We start from the raw sequence: 15,498 nt of genomic DNA, 5'->3' as shown, positions 1-15,498 counted from the left end.
GAAAGAAAGAAGAAAGAAAGAAAGAAAGAAGAAAGCAAAGTGAGGGGCAAAGGTGCAGACGATAGTGGAGAATAAAGCCACCAAAAGTAATGACATGACCTCCATGCTATTTGTGGTGCAAAAATAATGAATACTGTTATGCTGGAAATAAAAAAAAATAAATAAAAAATAAAAATTTACAAAAAAAAAAAAAAAAAGTAATGACATGAGAATTGTTGCTCCAACCCTGGGTCTGAACTCTTGCCTTGCTGTTGCCATCTGTGAAAACCACCTGAGCTTCGGTTTCCCCATGGGTAAATATGAGTAATACAGAGTAATTTTTACTAAATTTCATCTTTCACACAATGCTATAGCATTGTGTGAAAGATCAAACCAGATTTCCATGAAAGCTCCTTAGAAGTGGTAAAAATTATGCACATTTCAGGCAAACCTGATGTCATTTATGTGAGGCTAAGGGTCTCTGGGTGGAGGAGTGCCAGGTAGAGAATTACATACGGTGTAGAGACACGGAACCTGACAGCCCAGGATGACTGATTCCAGTTTTCAAGAGCAGTGAGAGCCTTCCTAACACTGGCAAATGATTGCCATTTCCTTTGTCAGGCAGTGACAGGAGTTAGTTGACCTGAAAATTCACTAATAGTTCCATTAGAGAGGCCTTGGAAGTAGCCATCTTTTTACTCATCCTGGTCAATTAACAATGAATTAATGCCAGACATATTTTCAATTGAGCTGAATGGTAATTTCCCCCCATTTTGCTAAAAATATCCCCTTATAAAGGGGAAGCTAGCCAGCAAATATCCTGCTTTTCTTTCCAAGATTACTTGAAAGAGTTTCTAAAACAATGTCAGCTCTAGGCATTGATCAGGTAACAGGTCCAACCCTGATTTTGACACGGGAGACCTAAGTTCAAATACTAGCTTCCCCACATACCAGCTGTGTGTTCTTTGACAAATAACTGAAACGTCCTGAAACTCAGTATTTTCACATGTAAATTAAAAGCGTAGAGATGAATGCCTAGGTCCCTTTCAATGATAAAATGTTGTGAGATTTTTAAGTGGTTTTAGGCATGTTGGTAGAATTGAAGGCTGAACTTGGGTCTAGAGGAGGAGAACTGGATTTCTTCTATGCTCTCTGAGCTAGGAGTTAGGACACTGGGTCAAGTCTTAGCACTTGGTTCTCAACTGGGGAAGGTGGATGGGGGTGGGGATATATGGGGTGTGGATTCTGCCCCCCACTGGACAGCTGACATTACCTGGAGACATATTTTGTTTGTCACCACTGGGGACTGCTTCTGGCATCTAGGGGGTAGAGGTCAGGGAGACTGTCAAACATCCTACAATGCAGAAGACAGGTCCCCACGACAAAGAATTATCTAGCCCCAAATATCCATAGTGCAGAGTTTGAGAAAATCTCTCCAGTTTATTGGATAGTTTTGTCCAGGTCATAGCTTTTTCATTGTTGAACTCTGTGTTCTAGTTTACAAAATAAGGATGATAACAAAATCTGCCTCTTTCTCTCACCTCACGAAGTTGACAACTAAATAAGGTAACAGATCAAAAGTACCTTGAAATTTAATGTGCTTCAAAACAGAGGAATATTATCCTCATTATTAACCTATTTTTGCTGCTCCAGGGGCCACTTCACTGGGGTCTATCCTATCATTCTTCTTTTGGACACGGGGTCTGAGATACTTCTCTAGTTTGTGACAATTACTTCAACATTTGACCTTATTAAACTAATTAAACAACAAACAGACATAAGCAAAGCAAAATCTAAGGTTGTAAATACCTCAAGGTTATAAAATTGAAACGTAAGTATAACTAATCCCAAACAGCAAACTAAGCTTTAAGGTACAACCAATGAATAGTTTCCTTACTTTGCTTTTGCCTTTTCTCTATAAAAATCTCTCCCCAGCTGCTCTACATAGAGCATTCAAATCACTTCCAATTTGGTGCTGTCCAATTCAAATCAGATTGTGTTCAGATAAATTCCTAAAAAATTTCAACATGCTTCCGTTTATCTTTTAACAACCTCTAGGAGTTATGAAACTTGCTTCCAAACTCAAGTGTGCAAGAAATGTCCTTTTTTTTTTTTTTTTTTTAAGATTTATTTATTTACTTGAGAGAGAGAGCATGAGAAGAGGGAGGGTCAGAGGGAGAAGCAGACTCCCTGCCAAGCAGGGAGCCTGATGCTGGACTCCATCCCGGGAGATATATAAATGTCAAGAAAGCACATGAAAAGCACATGAAAAGTCACTCAACATCACTTAGTCATAAGAGAGAGCCAAATCAAAACCACAATGAGATGTCACTTCATACCCATTAGGATGGCTATTGTCAAAACAAAACAAAACAAAACAAAAAGCCAGAAAATAAGTGCTAGTGAGGATGTGGAAAAATTGTCATTCTTGCGCTTTCCTGGTGGGAATGTAAAATGGTGCAGCTGCTGTGGAAAATGGTGGTGATTTCTTAAAATCCTAATCAAAGAATTATCATATGGTCCAGGAATTCTACTTTTGGGTGTATACCCAAAAGAAGTGAAAGCAGGGATTCAAATAGATATTTCTGTACACCCATGTACATAGCACCATTTTACATAATAACCAAAAGGTGAAATAATCCCAATGTCCACTGACTGATGAATGGATAAACAAAATATATGTGTACATAGGATGAATTTATTCAGTTTAAAAAGGAAGGAAATTCTGACTCATGCCACAGCATAGATGGGACTTTGAAGGCACTAAGCTTAGTCAAGTAAGCCGGACATAAAAGGGCAAATATTATGATTCCATTTATATGAGGTATCTAGAGTAGTCAAATTCATAGAAACAGAAAGTAAGATGGTGGTTGCCAGGGACTGGGGGAAGAGGGAATGGGATGTTAATGTTTAATGAGTACAGAGTTTCAGTTAGGGAAGATAAAAAAAGTTCTGGAGATGGGCGATAGTGATGGCTGCACAAGACTGTGTATAAACTTAATGCCGCAGAACTATACACTTAAAAGTGGTTAAAATGGTAAATTTTATGTTATGTATATTTTACTGAAAATAGTCTAGTTGAACGACAGAATGGTGCCACAGGAAATAAATTGCTAAAAACAAAAAATACAGTTAATATATAAAAAAGGAAAAAAAAAAGAAAAATCCAATTAATACATAAACATATTATGCCACTGAGACCTATAAAATGTTTTTTCTTCCTTTATCTTCTTAGAAAAGCAGAATCATCTCTGTAATATAGACTCTGATTTCCAAGGAAAGAAAAAGAATCATCCTGAGTCAGTAAGGATCAATTCATTGTAAGTTTACTGTATCTTTATTCTAACTCTCCAGTCTAAATTTGGATTCCTGGCCAAACAGTCATCCATATCTCTCTCTCTTTCTCTCTCTCCCTTTCCTTCTCATTCCCTGCCCCACCTCCCTCTTTCTTTCTTTCAAGATTTACCTAATTAGGAACAACCAATAGTGGTCACCATTTTTCCAGTTTTTGAGTACATCATTAGTGAAGTAATATACATGGGTTCCAGATAATTTAACAAATGGTGTTGGGACAATTGGTTTCAAAAAATGAGTTTGATCCATTGTACATCTTGCACTAAAATAAATTCCAGATGGATCAAAGATTGTTTTTAATGATTCATAAAAGTTGTAGAAGAAACACGAGAGAATTTATTTTTATATAATTTTGCAGTGGAAAGAGCACTCTAAGTATGGCATAAAATTCAGAAGCCATAAAAGAAAATTTTAGTCAATTTAAACTTGCAAAAACTTAAAAAAAATTCTTTGTAGAAGAAAATCCCTTCAAGCCAAAAAAACAAACAGGGGAAACATTCTTGTCTTACATATTACAACTAAGGGCCAATTTCCTAAATATGTAACATAATACTATAAAGAAAACATTCAATAATAAAAATGGGCAAATGACATATGTAGGCTGAAGAAGGGGGAAATGAATGGCTCTTAAACATATGAAAGGTGTTCAACCTCATCATAATAAAAGTAATACAAATGAAAGCTATACATGAGATAGACAAAAGAAAAATTTGGATAAAACACTGACTTGTTAAGAATGTAGGGAAAAAATCACTCTCAAGGGTGGTTGGAAGGAATGTGAATTAACATAAACTTTATTGACCAAAATTTTTAATTTATTCTTTGACCCAGCAATTCTGCATCTAGAAATTTATCTCATAGATATAGTCACAAAAAGAGAAATAACACACATGGAAGCAACTTGTCTTCCACTTATAAGAGACTGCTTAAATAAATTTTGATACCATAAATTTTGATACCATAAATATTATATGACCATAAAATGAATAAGGCAGCTCTATAAGTACTGATATGAGCAATCTCCAGGATGTGTCATATTGTAAAAATACAAACAGAATGATCTGCATAGTATGCTTCCATTTGTGTAAATAACAACAGAGGAAATATATATAGATTGTATACTGGCATACACTATATCTCAAAGAATATTTAAAATTCTATTGCCCCTGGCAATAGAGAAAAGAACTTTAGTAGTCATTGAATATTTTTGTACCTTATCAGTCTTGTACTTGTATTATCTTTTACACAGTAATAGCAACACCAGCTCTGGCCCCTGCCCCCATAGACTCCAAATGGGCCTTGTATCGGCCTACAGGCACCCTGACATTGCTTAGGAGTTGAATTTCCCATGCACGTCTGCAGCTACATCTTTGTATCTGGTATTAGGACATTCTGTTCTTTCCTAAAGCCCAGCTTTATATTTACATTTCTTGCTGTATACAACATGCAGAATATCGTGTGCTGTCAACAAGAGGAGGCCTGCCTAGGTAAGACCAGTCTCCCTCAGATCACATGGGAGGGCGTTTCCGATCGGGAGTTAAAGAAAACAGCAGAGTTCCTTTCTGTCAGTCACTTCCCCTCTTTGCCCTCAGTCTTTTTATTTGTAAAATTAGTTTAGATTAGATAACATCCAAGGTATTGTGATAGTTCTAGATTGACTTCCCCTGTTCTTAGTAAAGTCAGTATAGCAGACACAGAGCCAGATTACTTGGGTTGAGATAGCTTTGCTACTTTTTAGCTGTGTCCTCAGGTAAATTGTTTTTTTGGGTTGTTGTTTTTTTTAAAGATTTATTTATGTCTCTTTAAAGAGTGAGAGAGAGCGCCAAGGGGAGTGGCAGAGGGAGAGAATCCCCAGCAGACTCCCTGATGAGAGCTATCTCAGGACCCTGGGGCTTGATCGGGAGACCCTGAGATCACGACCTGAGCGTAAACCAATAGTCGGACACTTGGCCAACTGCACCACCCAGGTACTCCTAGGCAAGTTATTTTTAACTTCTTTGTGACTGTGTCTTCATCTGTGAAGTGGAGATGACAATAATGGAACCTGACTTATAAGGATATTGGGAGGATTAAATGAGTTCCTGTGTTTAAAATACTGACTGCCTAGCACATATTAAGCACTACTGAAGTATGACTGCTTCTTCCTCTCCTCCTCTTTCTCGTTATTATCATTCTTGATTTCAGGGGTGGGGCTCAAGGGATTATGCAAGGTATGGCCTGGGTTCCCCAAGCCTGAAGGAAGAATCACTCCTTGATACCTTCAGAAGTATTAGAGCTCTAGGTAAGTTCCACCTTCAAGTGAAGCATGAATAGAAAAGGATCTTCAGGCCTCATCCTAGCTCTGACAGTTTCTATCAATCCATGCATCATTTTCAAATACTTACTGTAATACTTCAGGGTCTGCTGAGGAAATATGCAGTCTAGTCCTCACTCTTGAGTTGTTAATATCAAGGTCGGGAGGGCAACTTTCTGATAGATCAGGCAACTAAAAGAAGAGGAGAAATTTTCGTTTATTGAGATGCACTATGGGTTATGTGTTAAATCTTTTGCAAAAACTTTCTCATTTAACTGTGTCGGCATAATTTGATCAGAGAAATTTTGGAAACCCTGAGTTAGAGGATATCTTGAAGGGTCAAGAGGAGAGAGTTCTATACTCCACATCTGAGAGTTTTCATTTGCCTGTCACAAAGCAAATGAGGAATGAACTGGGTAGGAGCCAACAATACACCCTCATTGCCTACCTGAGAGCACAGCTGACCTTAACCTAGGAGATTACATCCCCAGGTGCTTTTCTCCTTTGAAAATAACTCAAGGAGGCTATAGTGTGTGCCTTGATCCACTGGCTCCATACTCGATTACAAGGATTGCCTGTTTTTTTGTTTTTTTGTTTTTTTAAAAACCCTCTTTGAGCTGTGTTCTCACGCACTGTGACGTCAGTAGAACCCCAAGACTGAATTATAGCTTTGCATTCAATCAAGAATCATGTATTATTCTCTATGTTATCCATCATTGCTTCCCCACTGCTCAGAAGACAGAGTGACAGCAATACACACAATGGGCAAGCACCTGAGGTGCTTTAAACCTATCAATAATAAGCATTGTTCTCAGAAAGATTTTGCTCTGTGGAAAAAGCAGAATGGAGCTGCCTTTCCAATGACCGGCAGAGGCTTTGAAATTGTTTCCCATTAAATGTGCAAATTCTGAAGCCACAGAATTCAGTTACCACCTCATTTGTGTCCTAGGGATTTGGTTTGGACTGAATCAAAAAATATATCTGTTCATATTAAGTACAAAATGAATATTGGATGTCCTGCGCCTCACACTTAACTGCATACAAACACTAAAATTCAATCTATGTGAAATTAATGAGTTGATGGTGAGTCTGATGCATGTGTTTAATCAGAAAATTACATTCAGAGTACTTGAAAGCATATTAATTAAAGTTTATTAAGAAGGCAGTAGGTATTTAGATACAAACACAAATGCAAAATATATCAATACCCTTACCTGTAATTATCTATCACTATTGTCTTAAAAATGCTAGTGCCTTTAAATACAAATGAAACATAATGCATGCTTGGGTCGTTTTAGACATTAGAAATGTTTGATAAAGATATTTTATTTTAGTTTTCCTTTTAAATTGGATTGAGTTACACAGTGAAACATAGAGAATATGCACTTGTATTGATAAATGGAGGGGCTAGTAATTGGCATATGGTATTTCCTCTGATGTTACTAGCTACCAATTTCTCAGGTCAGAATGAATATAAAACATTCCTTTACCCAGCTTGATTCTTTGTGTAAATAATCAAAGAAAATAGGTTCTTGACACAACATCTCCCATAAATGCTATCATAATTAGACTGATTTACAAATCAAACATAGCAATAACCAACTCGGCACATTTAAACTTCCAGATTTAGTCCCAGGGAAATGCAACAGCCTTGGTTGGTATTTGTGGTATCTTCTTGTATCACTAGATCCAATGGACTTACTAACTCACTGGATGGGCCAGTGTTGGTCTGGCTTTCTCAAACATATGGACTGAGATTCCTTTTTTTTTTAAATTTCTTTAGCTGGGTGTCTACCATTTCTTTCTCTCTAGTGATCTAGATATCTTTCCTTCTTTCATATTTGAGAATCCCTGTTCATATCCACCTGACATTAGGCCTAAAATAAGGCAATGAAAAAGTCGGCAATTTCCAAATATCTTTGTGGAGGCAATATCCAAAAGCTGAACTGCATTTTTATGCATGCAGTGGACATTGGGCAGAGTGTGGACAAGAGCGCAGTCCATTCAGCATCTCTGAGGTCAGCATCTTCCCATGATGTTGCACAGGGAAAGAAAGGGGGTGACTCTCAGATCTCTGGCAGATTTGGGGTATAGCCAACTGCCAACTGTTTACCCTTCCTCAGGACCTCTGCTGAGTTCTTGACATCTATCATCTCATTTAATCCTCATAACTACCCTGTGAAGTATACATTATTTCCTTGTTTAACAAATGAGGAAATTGAGGCACAACACAGTTATGTAAGATTCAGATACAGGAAACAACTAAGATGAGAAAGAGAGGAAATTTCTTGGGTTAGAAATGCCAGAGGTTGAATTTGAACCCAGCATGGACTATCAGCTTCAAAACACATACACTGCACTCTGCTGGTCTGCCTTCTTTTTGAGTAATTATGCCATGTATAGCTTATACATTTATTTTAAATTATGGAACTGGCTATCATACCTTCAGAGCCTGATTTTTTAAATCCTTTTCTGAGCCCAGAATCAGAAGGTCTGGGGGAAATCAGAAGGTATTTATTTGTATCAAGGATCTAGGCATTTTGCTTTTTCCTCAGCATCCAAGTTTTCATCCCTTATATATATATTTTTTCATATATATTTTGCTTATTAACTTTTATTTGCACAAACTTTCCTACGAGAAATGTAAGTCTTTGCCTAGCAGTGTTGGTTAGTAGTTACAAGCATCACTCTTATGGTAGTTTGCTTTGTTCAAAAACAAACTCCTTCAGTATTATTCAACCTTGGGCAGGCTGCTTATTTTCTTTAAGTCTCAGTATCTTCCTCTGTTTAAAAAAAAAAAATTTAAAAAAAAATACTGAAGTCTCAGTATCTTTTTCTGATTGTAGCTACCTGTGGATTAAATGAGATAATGCAAAGACAGAGACTGGCACCCAGTAAGAACCTGAAAGCATTAGCTATTACTATTTGTATAAGCATTAGGCTTTAACTCAAGCAAGACTACACTAAGAAGACTAACTATAGTGTACCATTCTCTTCTCCCTTTGCAGTTAACTGGCAAGGTAAGATCCTTAAATCCAGAGGCAGAACAAGGTCATCTCTCAGGATTAGGCCAAATAATGGAGTCCCAGTGAACTGGAAACAGACAGATTATCTCGGCCTGACTATTAGCTGTGTGACTTTCGGCAAGTCATATATGGCCTTCAACTTTCCCTTGTCTCAGACACAGGGAAATCAATCCGCCCCATGAGATTCCTACCAGTGTTATTCTTTGAAGTACTATGCAATCATGAGTAAGCACTCACTTCCAAGAGCTTGTAATTTCCACCCCCTACCTAAACACCACCTTTTAGCCCAGGAAGCCAGGAGCCCAGGTCTCTTCTGAACTTAGCATTCGGATGCCCACAGCAGCTGCTAACACCCCCCGCTGAGCCCCACACCTCCTTAATCTGAAATCCTCATTAGCTCCAACTGCAGGCCATCTATTACCTCACGCCCATAATGGGAGTTAATTTCTGTTGGGATCAGATGGTCTTCCCCCTGGAAATTTTTATTCATATTTCTTTCCTGTTTTGTGATTCTCAATCGGAGTTTTCTAATAACAGATCATTTCTTTTTGTCTAACTTTAATCTGGTCCTGCTTGACAAGCCCCATCCTTTTCATTGAAGGGTAAGACCACTTAAAGGAAGGCCAATAAGCCCTTGCGCTGCTCGGCCGGCTGGGGTGATTTGTCACCCTGTGCAGTGGTGGTCACACCAATGGATTTATCTCAAGGTAAATGGAGATGCTGAGACCCGGGACCTGGAGCTTTGATTAAGGCGCCCTTTTTGTAGTGTTGATAGATGTTGCTTGTGTTTATCTATTTGAAATGCCACTAAATCTGTGAATACAATGGAAAAAGAGAGTACTTTGCTGCTGAAAACATATTAGTGATTTATGTTTCAGTAAGAAGCACAATAAAGAGACAGAGGCTATTAAGAGCAGCTATTTTCATGAGAAATAGTTCTGCTTTAAAACATTATTAACCCCACCTTGATAAAGACTTACATGCATGCATAATCATGTTTACTTACCCCTTTAGTTTGCTGCAATATGCATTTAAAGCACACATACTCTAAATATTAAGAAGTTAGTCAGCAGAATATTTACAGCAAAAGACACCTCACCTAGGACTGTTCCGCATGTAAATTTCCTTCTCTCAAGATAGGGACACATAATAAACTTATCTAGGAAGCTTTGGAGTTTATATGGACTTCATATTGTTCAAAGCACTCTCAAATCCTGCTCACCATCATTTTCTGTCTACACACACACACACACACACACACACCCCGCCCCCTCCACCCTGCATTGTAGTAGATATAACCAGTACGGTGACACATAAAGATTATAATGCATGGATATAACTTATAACATGAATCAATGTCATCAAGACGCACCCATTTAAATGAATAGGGTCAGATGAGAGCGCTGTATCACCCGGACTTGTGTGACAGTTACAAATGCATCACCTCGTATGCATAATAGGAGTGTACAAACCAGAAGAGATTTGTAAACTTGGTTCATTTCAAGCAGAACTGACCCACAAGAATGGAAACAAGAGGAAAGGCAACTGGGTTGGAGCTGTCGGGAAATAAGTGATTCTGTGTTTTGCTGTTTCTTAAAACCCTAACAAGGGTTTCGTGTCCTCCAGCTCCACGGGGGACCTGAGCGCAGATCAGATCAGGCTCAGCACGCTGGCTATGTACCAGGTTCCCTTTTAAAGGTTGCCGCGCCCTGCACCGAGTAGAGGTGGGGATCGGGGGTGGGGTACACAGGAGTGGAGGGGAGAGTTTAAGGTGCGCGATTCTTAACCAAGTCTGGGGGGGGAGGGGAGGAACCCAGGCGAGTTGGGCCTGGCAGAGTTAACAGTGTACAGAGTGCAATTAACTGTTTGGAAGGTTCTGGGCCGTGTGCTCTGATTTATTGATACGTTCCGGGGATTTCTCTGCAGCGGGGTGAGCGGTGTGGGGGGCGGGGAGGGCCTGGGGCGGTGCGCGCCCGCGAACCCCAGCGGGGTCTGGGTCTTGGCAACACGGCGCGCCGGGTGTTGAGAGCCGCGCTTAGCCGAGGCCACACCTGCACCTCATTTGCTTCCGAGCAGCGCCATGACCCGCCTGCTGATGGGGCGCCTTCCCTTTCATCCTCGGGATTATGACAAGTTATTAATTGCCACCATTAGCCGCAGCAGCCTGCTCGAGATCTCTGCTGCTCTCTGGAGGTGAGAAACAGCGCGTCTGAACGCGGAGGGAAGAGGCACCGAGCTGCGCGGGGCAAACTGAGCAACAATCTGCCCAAAAGGGATTGTGAGATGGTGAATAATTTATTAGAAAACATTTTTCTTTGTCCTTCCCACAGACCCACAAATCCTCCCCAAGCGCTCTTTACCAGCCTTGCAGATAATGTACTTACACATCTCAGAGCCTGCTAAATAGACTGAAGAGGCCATCGGGTTCACCCTCCACACTGCGGCTGCCAGGACCGCGCAGACCCAACGCACGGCCTCTGCCAAGGGCCCGCGGATGGAGGTGAGGTAATTAGATGTGTTTGCAGAGGCAGATACGAAAAGCCGGTGGATGGCCGCCCCACCTCCTTCTGGCTCCTGCTTCCTGTATAGAACAGGTGTATCCTAACACGCATAACCCCACAATTTCATTCCTTACTGCAAGTATGTATGGAGTTTCTACTATAATAGGGAGTTGCTCTGTCCCTGGCACCTTCTGGACAAAAGTAAGGCCACCATCTTCGCAGCCATACGTGTGTTCCTTTGACAGAGCTGTGAGCCTACTCTGCTGGCGATGTAAAGAGGAGAGACTCGGGCCCTGTGCTCGAGGAGCTGGAAGCCCGTGTCCACAGCAGGGATGCTGCTGCAGGCTCCATTCCCAGAGATCTTCATAAGGAGGAGAAATAGTCATGGCCCCTCAGAGGTTTTGGAATAACACAGTTTGAAATCAGTCCAAGCACATGTAACACGAGTATCTTCTAAGTCGCAGCTTTTATACCTTGATCTTTTCCTCTTTAAAGGTATAGAATCTTTTTAAATTTTATTTATTTTTAATTTAAATTCAGTTAACTAACTAACATATAATGTACTATTGGTTTCAGAGGTACAGATCTGTGATTCATCAGTCTCTTGTAATACCCAGTGCATAATACTAGTACAACACATATCCTCCCCAATGTCCATCACCCAGTTGCCACATCGCTCTACCCCCTGCCCTTCAGCAATCCTTAGATTGTTTCCTAAGACTCAGAGTCTCTTATGGTTTTGTCTCCCTCTCTGGTTTCATCTTTTTTCCTTTTTTCCTCTTTCCTCCTATGATCTACTGCCTTGTTTTTCAAATTCCACATATCAATGAGATCATACAATACTTGTCTTTCTCTGATTGACTTGCATTGCTTAGCATAATACCCTCTTGTTCCAGCCACATAAAGGCATAGAAATGATGCTCCAAGATCTGTCTTTCTGGGGAGTTGGTGGATTAATTAAATCATGCAACAAAGTTTAGGTTACTACATGCGATGCCTCATGCCGGGCTCTGGGGATACAGTGGTAAATAGGTGTGTTCCCTGACATCTGAGGACTGCTCAGATTTTAAAGAGACAGCATCAAGCCTGCAGGTGTCAGATGGGCATCTTAGCTGAGAATGTATCAAGCTAAAATGAGATGAGACTAGCTGCCTCCACTGTATGAGTCTGAATGTGCTTTAATGACAAGCATGACAAGTATTCTGATCCCCTCACAGTTACTGACAGCCCCAGTCTAATGGGTAAATTACATATCCAATGTAGGAGTGCACACGCACAGTAGAAGACTAACATGTCAGAAAGGGATGTAGTCTAAAAGACCTATTAATCCATTTATTTATTTGAACAACACACTTTGAGTACCGACATGAGTCAGACCCCATGGCTGGTGCCAGGCCTCTGACACCTACCAGGTCTGCTCTGTGGGGGCTCACAGTGTGGGAGATGGTCTTGTGTGTAAAAAATTATAATTCTGTGGAGAATACTACCTGAGAAAGATGTCAGGTGTTCCAGAAGAAGAGAAGAGGAAACAGCTTCCCTTCAGGCCTGGGAAGGTGCACAAGGGTGTTTAGATCAGAGAATTTTCCTTAAGGAGCAGTGTGCTAGCTGGGTCTTGAAGAATGAGAGGGCCTCACTGAAAGACTGCAAGAGAGGAAGAATGGGGAAAGGAAGATGAAAAAAAGTGGCATGTGCTCACTAAGCAAAGACTATTGGTTAATTGGAATCATTCATTCATCATTCAATTCATTCAAAAAACACTGAAGCCTACCATGCTGTTATGGACAGCATGAATGTTTGTATCCTCCTAAAATTCATATGTTGAAGCCTTAACCTCTGTGTGGCTGTATTTAGAGTAAAGGAGTAATTAAGGTTAAATGAGATTATAAGGGTGGGCCCCCCACTGATAAGATTACTATACTTCTATAAGATTAGTATACTTCTAAGAAGAGACGCCAGAGCTTATTCTCTCTCACTTTCTTTCTCTCTCTATGCACAGACATCAAGGAAAGGCCATGTGAGAAGACAACTGTGTGTAAATCAGGAAGAGAGCTCTTGCCAGAAACTGACCATGTTAGCACCTTGACTGTGGACTTCTAGCTTCCAGAAGCATGAGAAAATTAGTTTCTGTCATTTAAGTTATCCAGTCTATGATATTTTGTTATTACAACCCAAGTAAACTGATGTACATGCTCCTAGCACTGTATCAGGCATAAAGTAATCAAAGATAAATAAGACCAATGACTGCCCTCAAAAGCTCAGGGATATGTAGGAAAGATTGACCAATAGACAAACAATAGCCAAAGTAAATATTCTGGTGGATAATCACCTGCTTGAAATCATCCTGATTTATTTTGTTAAGTGAACAACAATTTTATCTGCTCTTCAACACTTTTGAGTATGATTGAAGGATTCAATGTTGGAGCTATTAATACTATTTACCAATACTTCAGTTTCTTCTCATTGTAGGCAAATTCCCCACTCACAAGAAGTTAACTGGGTCTATGTGATTTGTTTTAAAAAATGAATTATGATCAAAAGCGACAGATACCACTCACAGACTTCTTTAAGAACCAGTGAGTGATTCCTTCTCCTGCACAGAGAGTGACCATCAACATTCCAGGTGTGGGAGGTTCTCTCAGCCCACATCTCCTTGTGAGCCCAGTAGGAGCAGAAGACCCATGAAGAGCAGGCAGCATGAGTAAGAAATAAACTTTTATTGTTCTAAGCCACTGACATTTGAGGTTTATTTGTTACTACAGTACAATCTAGCTCAGTATGACTGATATAAAAAAGAAAAGGTTGGTCACATTCTGACCTTGGTAGACATTCTGGAATATTGGTGTTGCTACTTGAAGCCCTAAGAGTGACATACTGTAAAGGGGTCAAGAGACAGGACTTCCAGTTTTTGCTTGGCCAGGGAGTCCTATGAATCCACCATCGGGTTATAAAAATACATTAGTAGATTTCCTCATAAAAAATAAGAAATTAGAATTTCCCTTGTTCATCTACCCTTTAGGTGTTATATGCTTCATCTCCCACATAAGATCTGTCAGCACAGAAGCCCATGTGTGAAGCTGTGTACCTGAGAGATGCAAACTGCAAATGGATATGGCTTTCCAGTCTTTCAGAAGATTTTGCCCTCTCATGTCGTATTCCTGGTCCCAAGAGCAGAGGGCTCTGGAACGGCATATCTGGTTTTAAATCGGGCTTCGTCACTTACTAGCTATGCAGTCTTGCACATGTTACTTAATCTCTTTAAGCCTTGGTTTCCTCACCTGTAAAATGTGAATACTAACAGTACTACCTCATGACGATATTTTGTGCGTTAAATGAGACATTGCACCCAGAGCACAAAAAATAATAATCATCATTATTGTTGGTGTTATCATTATTTTTCACCCTCAGGACAGTCTTAAAACCAAATGTCAAACGTCCTTATCACAAAGCCATGACTATTCTTAGAGAATTTACTTAAGGGTCAGCTGGGAGGCAAGGATCTGCAATAAACGACCTTCCAGCTCTTGCCCAAGGTTTGTGATCCTCCAGTACCACAGAGTTTCTTAATGGAAATTAAAACATCTCCTCAGAGAGGTTCTACCCCAAAAGGAATCCTGCCAAGAGAGGACCCGAGTTAAAGCTGGTGTGGACGCTGGCATGTTGCTTTTATGAGTTCTGGAAACTAGAACTTTCTTCTAAGTCTTCTCTTTTGGGTATTTAGCAACTCACTTTGGAGAAAGATTATCTCCTTTTTGAAAGTAACCTGACCACCTGTCAAAACTGGACCAGTGTGAGGAATCGAGAGGCTAACCCTTGGCAGTCTAGCCAGGCTCTTGTTTCAGTAATTACACTGCCAGTGGCTGCTTTACTCAGCATGAACTTGGCTTCCAGTCCCAACCATCTTCTAAGTCTCTGATGACGTGACTGAAAGAGCGTCTGAATCTGCCCCAGACTGCCAAAGAAGTAGGAAGGGCTACTGACGTACAAGTTCTACGATGACCCCTCGTAATTACGGAAATGAGTTTCTATTTGAGGAACAGTGACAACCAAGAAAAGAAAAAAAAATTAAAGAGCACGAAAGATTCTGCTCTAATTTCCTTTTGTCACAAATATGGAATATTCTCTAATCCTGGGCTTTAAAAAAATGTATTTAATAAACTTCTAAATGATGTTTACCAAGTGCTAGGCCACATGCAGTGGACCAGTGATACAAAGATTCTTAAGGCGTTGCCTTTCTCTACAGGGAGCCCTTAGTCACATAATCATCCAACAATCCATTCTTTCAACACATTCACTGACATCCATTTTATGCCAGGCACTGTGTTGTGTGAACAAAACAGAAAGCTCC

The 15,498-nt window shown here is 40.1% G+C and overlaps 1 long non-coding RNA gene across 3 annotated transcripts in view; it reads left to right on the top strand.

Annotated features, from left to right (window-relative positions):
• Window positions 1-13,753, top strand: part of LOC116568004 — a 30,744-nt gene extending 16,991 nt beyond the window's left edge. For 2 of the 3 annotated variants that reach the window (XR_004276467.1, XR_004276469.1), the window contains exons 3-5: window positions 3,215-3,299; window positions 10,983-11,152; window positions 13,150-13,753. This is a non-coding gene — a long non-coding RNA (uncharacterized LOC116568004). Of the gene's footprint in view, window positions 1-3,214; window positions 3,300-10,982; window positions 11,158-13,149 lie in introns of all 3 variants that reach the window. The other variant, XR_004276470.1, reaches the window with a different exon arrangement.
• Window positions 13,754-15,498: the final 1,745 nt, after the last annotated feature.

Source organism: Mustela erminea, chromosome 10, assembly GCF_009829155.1.
Source record: "Mustela erminea isolate mMusErm1 chromosome 10, mMusErm1.Pri, whole genome shotgun sequence".
Taxonomy (NCBI): Eukaryota; Metazoa; Chordata; class Mammalia; order Carnivora; family Mustelidae; genus Mustela; species Mustela erminea.
The sequence above is the reverse complement of the archived record's forward strand: the minus strand, read 5'-3'. Positions and strand labels throughout refer to the sequence as shown.